Source organism: Capsicum annuum, chromosome 2 (assembly GCF_002878395.1).
Source record: "Capsicum annuum cultivar UCD-10X-F1 chromosome 2, UCD10Xv1.1, whole genome shotgun sequence".
NCBI classification, from domain to species: domain Eukaryota; kingdom Viridiplantae; phylum Streptophyta; class Magnoliopsida; order Solanales; family Solanaceae; genus Capsicum; species Capsicum annuum.
The window spans coordinates 107,186,055-107,196,853 of NC_061112.1; the positions used below are offsets into that span (position 1 = coordinate 107,186,055).

Genomic DNA, 10,799 nt, shown 5'->3' on the forward strand with positions numbered 1-10,799 from the left:
ACTTGAGATGTTCTTGAAAGGGCCGCCTAAGAGAATTTCACCAACCAACTTATTGAAAGAATCGTTGAAGTACTTGAGATTTTGAAGCTTTTCCAAAGACTTGAGAATTATTCCTGAAACATTGTTATGAGAAAGGTCTAGATATTCCAAAGCCGACATGCTGCTCAATGAGCCAGGTATTGATCCTTGCAATTTATTGTCTCTCAAAGAAAGGTGTATCAAATTTTGAATACTACCAATTTCTATTGGAATGCCATTTGAGAGTGTATTCATTGATAAATCCATATGTATCATGGCTTTTAGATTTCCAATTTCTGGAGGTAAAGAGCCATCCAAGTTGTTTGAGGATAAATCTAACTTTAAGAGATTTTTGAGATTTTCTAAGCTTGCCGGTATGTTCGAATGCAATTTGTTGGAAGCCAAAAGTATCTCGCGAAATGAGGTTAAGTTCCCCAAACAATTAGGATGAGATTCTAAAAGTTGATTTTGGTTTAAGTGTAAATAACCCAATTTTTGCAATTTACATAGATCATCTCTGATACCAAGCGGTATCTACAAGAGCACAACACAGTCCACAAACTCACAAAAACAATCCACACGTCAAGACATCAAACGAGAACAACAAACACACAAACTTAAAAGATAAGGAGATAGATAACTTGACGCAAAGAGAACTTATAATGTAGCAACTAAAGAGTGTATCAAACTCTAAAACCTCAACAAAATATGTTAACAAGCACCAAGTTCTTACGTAAACACAAGAGGAACTCGGTTCACCCAAGCGCTCACGTTTCTAGTCGATACACACAACACAAGAAGAAACCATTTTTTGTGATGTCAAAGTGGTGGTCTACTCTCTCTTGAGAGGATGGTGTTTCAATGTTACAAGGTGTTTCAATGTTACAATATTGATTTTCAAAATAAGCTAACTAAGCAAATAAGACTAAGGGTTCCTACTTATAGTCTATTACAAAAGAGATGGGAAATAACACCTTTACCCTTAATGAAGGGGGTGGGTTTGGAGTGTATAAATGGGGCTGCCTTGTAGTGTTTTTATGACACTCAAGGCATGTCTTCACACTTTAATACATACACTCCCTTGTACAAACTTAAGACATGCTCAAACACATCCATATTCATGAATGTGCCTTGAAGACGTTGTAGTTCCCAAGCTTGGCTCCTATGGAATGGTCTTGAGCTCTCGATACCCGTTTGCCACTTTTTGCAAAGGTCTTCACACTCTTCCCACTTCTTGGATATGGTTCGAGTATGGCAGTTTGTGCTTGTACCCTCTTTGAACTCGTATCATTTGTAATCCTTGTGCTCTTTACGCTTGTATCAATCTCCAATTAATCCAGAGAGTTTTTTGTGGCTCAAGTTAAAGCGCTGAAGGAATCTCAAGTTTCTAACTGTTGTGGGTACTGATCCAATCAAATCATTTCCAGAAAGATCGAGGTCTATTAAGCTGCTTAAGTTCCCAATTCCTTTTGGAATTTCCCCTTTAATTCCATAATCAGCAATTATAAATCTTAGAAGAGAAGTACAGGAAAGATTGCCCCAGGAGACTGGAAGCACAACATTCAGAGGGTTCCGAGATAGAGCAAGAGTTTTTAAATCCTTATAATTTGATAAGGAAGTCAAGAAGCTTGGCGATGTGTCGCTCATTAAATTGCTGTCCTCCAAGACTAGGTACTTACGATGAATCAAATATCCAAGAGAGGATGGAATCAAACCGGTAAGTATGTTTCCACCTAGGTCTAGTGTAGTGAGTTTGGAACAATTGGAGAGGAATGAGGTATAGTCCCAAAAAGATTTAAGAGACCGAGAAGAAGAAGTCTAATGTTGGGTAACGTATAACCTATATTTAATGGGAGGGTTCCTGTTAGATTATTTTCTACAAGTTGGATCTCTATCATCCCTGATATGTTGAAGATATCCATATGAATTGAACCAGTAAACTTGTTCAAACCAAGATAAATTTCATCCAACTCAATGAGATTCCCTGCCTCCTTTTATATTTCACCTGCCAATTACATGTAGGAAATAAAATCAAGGAACAACTAGTAATTATTTTACATTTTTAGTTCACTCTTCAGCTATGTAGATACCTGTAAGCATATTACTATCAAGATGTAGATATTGCAGTTTGGTCAAGTTGCTAACCTCCCTTGGCAAAGGCCCAAAGAGATTGGTTTCATCCTATGCCAACCACTCCAGTGAGGAGATATTGCATATGGAGATTGGAAAACGTTGGGTAAGATTGTTTCTTGTTAGTGTTAAGTGCACCAAATTATCAAGAATCCCAATTTCCTCTGGAATTCTCCCTGCAAAAGAAAAATCACATGATGGAACAGTTCCAGGAAGTAGTTAGTTAGAAGAAAAATCCACAAGCTAGTATCCAACGCCAAACCTTCGAAATGGTTATTTGCGAGATGAAGCTCCTGCAAGTTACTTAAATGTCTTATTTCACTATGTATGGGTCCGCCAAACTCGTTATAAGATAAAGATAACTTTTGGAGTTTTGAACAGTTTGGCAAGCTTAGAGGCATATAACCAACCACGTAGCTCATTGTAACTTAGATAAAGCCCATTCAGCATTGGAAGATTATCACACATATTTGCAGGAAGATTTCTTGATAAGGTATTATTTGTATGCAATGGCTTCAATTCTAGAAATGTTGAAGATGGAGAATGGTATGGAACCTATAAGTTGAATAGATTGTATTCCCAAAAGTTTTACGTTTTGAAGTTTTCCAATCTCTTCAGGAATATTTCCTTAAAGGAAATTAAAAGAAATATATAAAGTCACCAACATTGAGTCATTCGAGAGAGATGGAGGGATAGAACCTATAAGCTTGTTACTAGTTAATCTTAGAACCCTTAGATTTTGAAGATTTCCAATCTCTTCTGGGATCTGGCCGTCTAAGGAATTGCTTCACAAATCTAAAGTTTGAAGTGCTGAAATATTAGAAAATAAAGAGGGGATGGAACCACTGAAACTAATATTTCTTACAGTCAGAATCTGAAGTTGGTGAAACACCCCAAACCAAGACGGAAGCTTCCCACTGAAGATGTTAAAACCAAGTACAACAACCTTAACCGATGAAGACGTGCCATTTCTTGAGGCAATTGCCATAGAAGTTGTTGCGACTCAGGTCAAGGGAAATAAGAAATGTGAGATTTCCAAGATCAGGAGGAATTCTGCCTGTAAGATCCATGTTGGAAATATTCAATGACGTCACTCTCTGGTGACGAGAACCATAAGTAACTCCAGCCCAACGGCAAACAGAAGTAGTTGGAGACCAACTTTCCTCCAACAAATGAGAGGGGTCAGAAATTATTTGAGATTTCAAGAAAAGAAGAGCATATTGATCAGTGTTAATTTTGGTTTGAGTAGTGGCTAAACTATCCACGACCACGTGAAGCAACATGAGTGATATTAAGTGAAAAATAGTGAAGGCTTTTTCCATTATATCAGAACTTCAGAAATTAGATGAACTAGGTGTGGCTAGTTACAATCAGTGGCTCAAAGACTTTATATCTATAGTGATCAATTGATTTCCATTTTGGTCTTTATGTTATGGGTTCATCCAAATTGAATAACTTTAGCTCAAACTTTATATAAATTAATTTTTTCAAAATAAATAAAATAATTTTCAAACTTGATCATGTGAAGTCATTAATTGTCCATAAAAGTTGCATCTTGTTGGAGTTTGAAGGAGGGCAGCTTTGACTGCAACTCATCAATAATCAATAATAATGGTCACATGCATATAATTATTAGCTTGGACTTAAACAATTTTCATTTGAAGAGTGCGCTTATAGTTTTTTAACGAAAAGGTAGGATGAAAGGGTAGAGTAATTGGTAAATAGGACTATTAAGTAACGAGTAAAGGAAAGATTAATGTAACACTCCGTAATATTTTTGACTTGTTTCAGCCCTTCGTTGCATGCAAAGGGAGTATAAGTCCTGAAAATTTTTTGAAGTGTTGGGGACTTAGTCACATTCTAAACCTCTTAACTTCGAAGATTTTAAAATTGGTCTTTCCGAACCTGAGATGTAGATTTTTAAGTTAATTCATCTTCAGGGGTGTAAAGGGCATGTCTCGGGGAAGTTTTAGATTTTTCGGACAAGGTTTGGGTCGTGTTTCGATTTCAACTCCAGCACCTCACCGTGATTGTGGCGTGTCGCGGTGGAATAGAAGTGAGGCCTTCACCGCATCTTGGTGGCCGTGTAATCGGTGTTTCAGTCACGAATATAATTGCTAGAAGGGCAACATGGTCTTTTCCTCTCATTCCAACTCGTATATGGTTGAATTATATTGCCTAGGAAAAGTATTGCCCATTATCTTCAAATTAATCTCAAAGCAAACCCTTTTCTTTTTCCCAATGATCAAGAATTCAATCCTCCTAAATTCAAGATTCACAAGAAAAGTGTCAAGATTAGGGTTTCTCTCTTCAAATTAAGAACTTAAGGTACATGGGACTATCCTAAACTTCTTGGTCATAAGTTTATGTGTTTTTTAACAAGTTCAAAGATATATAATCATGTTTACAAAGAGGGTTTTTGGCATTGTTTTGAATAGCATGTATTATGGACTTATTTTTATGAAAGTAAACATTTTTATTTAACCCCTTTTTATAGAATTGAACTATAACCATATTTATATATGTGTTTTCAGTTTTGCAAAGTTTGATTGAGAGCATGAATAACAAAACTCCCTCTTTTTTGGTGACACCTCTTGATTTTACATGTCATGGGTTGTTCAATTTTATGTTTTAGAAGAATGAGATAAACATTTTACTATTGCTATGGAATTGACATTAATTATGAATTATGTTAGAGTTGTGACCCGAATTTTGTTGGTCTGGTCCTGAAAAGTTTTGTGGTGCAACCTATGTTTGTGATTTTCAATGGGGTCTGTGGGGAAAGTGCATTTAGTAGGTTGTTTTCTGTATTTAGAAATTACATCTCTCCATACTATACTCCTTTTCTTTTATAGTGAAATTCCTCTACTTCTGTCCGTGGTTTTTCCCGCAAGGGTTTCCACATAAATCTGTGTGTTCTTGTTTTCTTTCTGATTGTGCTTCGCTTTATTTTTGCCCGATTATTAACAAACTGGTATTAGAGCCAAGATTGATTATTTTCTCGGGGATGGAAACAATGAAGTATGATATTCCACTGTTGGATTGCAACACTAGATTTTTGTTATGGTAGTTTAAGATGTTGGTCGTGCTCACGCAGATGGATTTGGATGATGCTCTATTAGGGTTTGATCATATGCCCTCATCATGGACAAATGATGACAAATGACATAAAGATCGGAAGGCTCTATCTCAAATCCACCTTCATTTATCCAATCAAATTCTACAGGATGTTTTAAATGAGACCACTGTCACGGCGTTGTGGTTGAAACTGGAATATTTATTCATGATGAAGAGCCTAACTAATAAGTTGCATCTCAAACAATGAATTTATTCCCATCGTATGTCTAAGGATGCGTCCTTGGAGGATCACATATCTGTCTTAAAAGAAATTATCTCTAACTTAAAGACTCTGGAGGTTAAGTACGATGAGAAAGATCTAGGGTTGATTCTATTGTGTTCGTTTCCTGTATCATACTCAACCTTTAGGGATATGATTTTATATAGTTGTGATACCCTGACCATAGATAAAGTCTATGATGCATTGTTCTCTAAGGAGAAGATGAAGCATCTAGTGAATAGATCGGAGACTCAAGGAGATAGTCTCATTGTTCAAGGAAGAAATCATGAGAGAAAATCTGGGGATGATGATAGAAATAGATTGAAATCTAGAAATAGAAACAAAACCTGTAATAACTGCAAAAAGAAGGGTCATATCAAATCTGAGTGTTGGAAGTTACAAAATAGAGAGAAAAGAGAAGACACAAACCGAAGAAAAACCAACCAGAGAAGTTCGGTGAAGCCTATTTTATTGAAGATGGTGGTAGTGATGGAGAACTCTTCATAGTTTCTGATGGTAACTCCAAACCCTGTGAGGTTTGGATTCTTGATTCAGCTTGCATGTTTCATATGTGCCGCAATCGGGATTGGTTTACAACATATGAAATTATCTCTAAAGTTGATATGTTGATGGGAAATAACACACCTTGTAAGATAGCTGGTATTAGAACAATCAGAATTAAGATGTATGATGGTGTTGTGAGGACACTTGGTGATATGTGGTATGTCCCAAACCTGAAGATAAATCTTATTTCCTTGAGTACCCTTGATTCGAACGGATATAGGTACGCTGGTGAAAGTGGAGTCCTGAAGGTTACTAAAGGAGCTCTTATTGTGATGAAGGGATAGAAAAATTCTGCAAATTATATGTCTTTCAAGGATCTATGATTACCGGTGATGCAACTGTTTCTACCTACTCTCTATCAGAAAGTAACGTTGCTAAACTTTGGCATATACACCTGGGGCATATGAGTGAAAAGGGTATGGTTGAACTAAGTAGGAGAGGACTTCTTGATGGGCAGTGTATTACCAAATTGGAGTTATGTGAGCATTGCATTTTTGGGAAGCAGAAGAGATTCAGACTCACTAAAGCATCCACTCAACTAAAGGCACACTTGATTACATTAATTCTGATCTCTGGTATCCTTCTAGATACCTTCTAGAGAATATGTGAATTACTTGTTGACTATTATTGACGACTATTCCAAAAAAGTTTGGGTATTCTTCCTGAAGCAAAAAAATAATGTGTTGCCTACTTTCAAGAAATGGAAGATTATGATTGAAAAGCAAAAAGGAAAGAAGGTAAAATGCCTTTGGACGGATAATGGTCTAGAGTTCTGTTCTAATAAATTTAATTCTCTGTGCAAGTCAGAAGCAAGACTAGTTGCTAAAGGCTACAGTCAGGTTCCAGGTATTGACTTCACTGATGTGTTTTCTCCAGTTGTAAAGTGTAGTTTGATTCGAGCCTTACTTGGTAGTATGGTCATGCATAATATTGAGCTTGAGAAGTTAGATGTCAAAACTGAATTCTTACATAGAGAACTTGAGGAGGACATCTATATGCATCAACCAGAGGTTTTTGTAGTCTTAGGATAGGAGGACTATGTATGCTTGCTGAAAAAGCCTCTTTATGGCTTAAAACAGTCCCCCGGGAAGTGGTATAAGAGGTTTGACTCTTTTATGACTTCTCTTATATTTCATAGGAGTAGTTATGATATTTTTGTCTACTTCAAGGAGGTAATTAATGGTTCATTCATGTATCCTCTCTTGTTTATTGATAATACGTTGATTGCAGCAAAGAATATAAGAGAGATAATAAAAGTCAAAACCAAGCTTAGAAATAAGTTTAAGATGAAGGACCTAGGAGTAGAAAAGAATATTCTTGGCATGGACATTGTGAGGAAAAGAGAGAAGTGTAAGTTATACTTGAGTCAGAAAAGATATATTGAGAAAGTTCTTCACAGGTTTAATATGCAAAATAACCAAGACTGTTAGTACTCCATTGGTAGCTCACTTCAAACTCTCGGCTACTTTATCTCCAAAGATAGATGATAAGCATGACTATATGTCTCGAGTTCCATACTCTAGTGTCGTCGGGTCTCTTATGTATGGTGTGTTTCCGACCAGATTTATCTTATGTAATTAGTCCAGTTAGTAGATACATGACAAATCCTAACAAAGAACATTGGAAAGCAGCCCAGTGGATTTTTAGATACTTGCATAGATCTGCTGATATTTTTTGCAGTTTGGACAAAATAGAGATGGAGTAATTGGGTATGTTGATTCTGATTTTGCAGAAGATCATGATAAAAAGATGTCCCTTACAGGCTATGTTTTAACCGTTAGTGGTTGAGCTATTAGTTGGAAAGCTACCTTACAAACTAAAGTTGCTTTGTCAGCTACTGATTCAAAGTACATGGCTATTATAGAGGCTTTCAAGGAAGCTATTTAGTTTAAAGGTCTATTTGGTGAACTTACCAAAGACTTACAGATTATTACGATCTTTTATGACATTCAGAGTTCTATCTTCCTTGCAAAAGATTAGATGTTTCAAAATAGGATAAAGCACATCGATGTTCGGTATCATTTTATGTCCGAAATTATTACTCGTGGTGATATTATGGTAAGCAATATTAGTACCCATGATAACCCTGCTGATATGATGACTAAGACACTACCATGTACCAAGTTTGAGCATTTCTTAGACTTGGTTGGTGCTAGTTGTTAAGATGTGCCCTTAGGGGCTTATGTGGAAGAGGTGGAGAGTTGGTCTTGAAATGAATTTGAGTTCTGAATTATAATTCATGTCAAGGTGGATATTGTTAGAGTTGTGACTCAATTTTTTTGGTTCAATCCTGAAAGTTTCACGGTGCTACCCATGTTTGTGATTTTCAATAGGGTCTGTGGTGGTAGAGTAGGGATCGGCCTGATAGGCCCGATCTCGGAGCCCACCATTGATCCCAATGGGAGTGTAGAGACAAAGCCCCCTCGTTGTGGATCTATATGTTTTTAGGCCTAGGAATTATTTGCATGCACATATGCTATTAGTGGGTTGTTTTGCATATTTTAGAAATTATGTCTCTCCACGTTGTACTCCTCACCTTACATAGTGAAATTCCTCTGCCTCTTCTCATAGTTTTTCCTGCTAGGTTTCCATGTAAATTTGTGTGTTCTTGTTCTCTTTCTGCTTATGGTTTGCTTTATTTCTTCTCGATTATTAACAAATTGAAGATAGGGTGATTTTCTTATTTATAAATGTTCAATGTGCTGAATTGAAAGAAGTGCATGGATTATCATAAACAAATTCACCATCATGTGTTAAAGTATTGAAAAGAAAGAATCTTTGCAAAGGTTTTCACATGTTTTGAGATAAGATCTCACTTGGATTGTTTAAATATTTTAGTAGTCAAGTGATTTGATTAGATTAAAATTCTAAAGTATATCATGATATGGCTTATGTATAGATGTGACTTACAAGTCTTGGTATGACAATACCAAATAGATGAATGCCACAATAGATTAAGAATAGATTGGAAGATAGCATTTTATTCAGATTTTCAGATTTTGAGTTCATAAAGATGCATGTCTTAATAAGATCAAAAGAGGGCTTTAAGAGAGTTAGGTGGTTTAATGAAAAAGGAACGAGTTTGATTATGTCCCAAGATAGAGATTATATGTTGGCCTTGTTCCCTTTGGCGTATTAGATATAGAGACTCCAACCCTTGCGGCAAACTTGGGTTGGGGGTTTCGCCGCCGAGTTAAGGACGGATTCCATATAGCCTGTGGGATTGTAGATATGTAGGGTGTACCACCTAGCTCAGAAGTAAGACTAAGAGTCAAGTTGAGATTTATATATATGTTTTGAAGCTTATTGAATTATCACCATGTATTTTCAACTATTTTATGCCGACCTGCTTTTATGAAATGCTCTTACAAAAGTTGTATAAAAACTATGTTATTTTGGATTGTTCTACGTACCAGTACATTGTGTATTGACCCCCTATATTTCAGGATCTGAGGCTCAGTCTCAAGGTGCCACTAAGCAGTAGATCATTGTCTGACATTTGGAGTTAGTGAGCCTTCCTTATTTCGGAAGGCCTCGTTTCATGCAATGTTTTTATTTGGTTTTAGTTCGTGGTCCAACCGGGGCCTTGTCCCGATTTCAGATAGATGTTGTTTTCAATTTGTAGAGATTTCGAAGACTTGTATTAGATGGGTTTTGGATCTTTATGAATTTATGTCTGTACTATTTAGTTGAAATAAATAGATGACCTTGATCCCAGTTTGTTTCCACTTTATGATTATTTGATGAATTATGCATATGATTACAAGTTAAAAGAGTTCTTGGGCCTTGATGGTTCGGATGCTTGTCGTGGCTAAGACCTCGATTCGGGTCATGAAAATTACAAAAAAAAAAAAGTAACGACACAATCACACCATATTTATAGTTACTGAAACTGTCAAGTTAGATAGATTTTGATGTATGATAGAAATGTCACAATCGGATATTTTATCACTTGAACAATACTGATCATTTCATGTGTGTGAGAAGTTTTAATATCTTCTATATGAGTTAGATTGAGTCGAGGTTCTACCAAAAACAACCTCTCTATCCTAGAAAGGTATACGTATGGTTTGCGTACATTTCACTCTTCTCTGACTCCACTTATAGGATGACGTTGTGTTTATTGTTGTTGTTGTTGTTGATATGAGTTAGATTAGAATCATTTGACATGTTCATATGTTTGCAGTATTTTTGTGGTGGATAGTGCACTAGGTGGCATTTAGTGTCATCGAAATCAATTTCAAAATTAAAGTTCATAAAGATAGTATTATTGCATAAAGGATCTTAGTTTCGTAAGAATCATAGTATATCATAATGGCGAAATGGTCTTGGGTGAACCCTTATATTTATTCCCGTTTGTAAAGTGGATACTTCTACTTAGCCCTTTGTCATCTGGACCCTTCAACCCAACAAAATCCAACATTTTTGAACCCTTCTGACCAAGTGTGTGGCTCACTCTTCTTAAAAAAAATGTCATGTCATATCCACGACATATTCACATCACTGACATGTCATAATATCTTCATTAATTAATTTGTAGGATTATTAATCAATAATATTAAACAAAGAATAAAATAATAAATTAAAATTTTATTTTTAAAATAAAATTCGTCTATCTTTTATAATATTATAAATTTTATAAATTTTTAATTTTTAAAAATAATTTTAAATTAAAAATCTTGAAGAAAATTTATAATATTAAAAAATTTGTTATTATAAATTTATTATTTTTTAATATTAACAAAATAAA

General features: G+C 35.6%; 1 long non-coding RNA gene across 1 annotated transcript; it reads right to left on the reverse strand.

The window, feature by feature from the left end:
• Positions 1-812: 812 nt before the first annotated feature.
• Positions 813-3,564, reverse strand: LOC124895953. The gene is made up of 3 exons (XR_007052210.1): positions 2,411-3,564; positions 2,109-2,324; positions 813-2,023 (listed from the first exon to the last, which is right to left on the reverse strand). It is a non-coding gene; the product is annotated as an uncharacterized LOC124895953 (long non-coding RNA).
• Between the last annotated feature and the right edge of the window lie 7,235 nt (positions 3,565-10,799).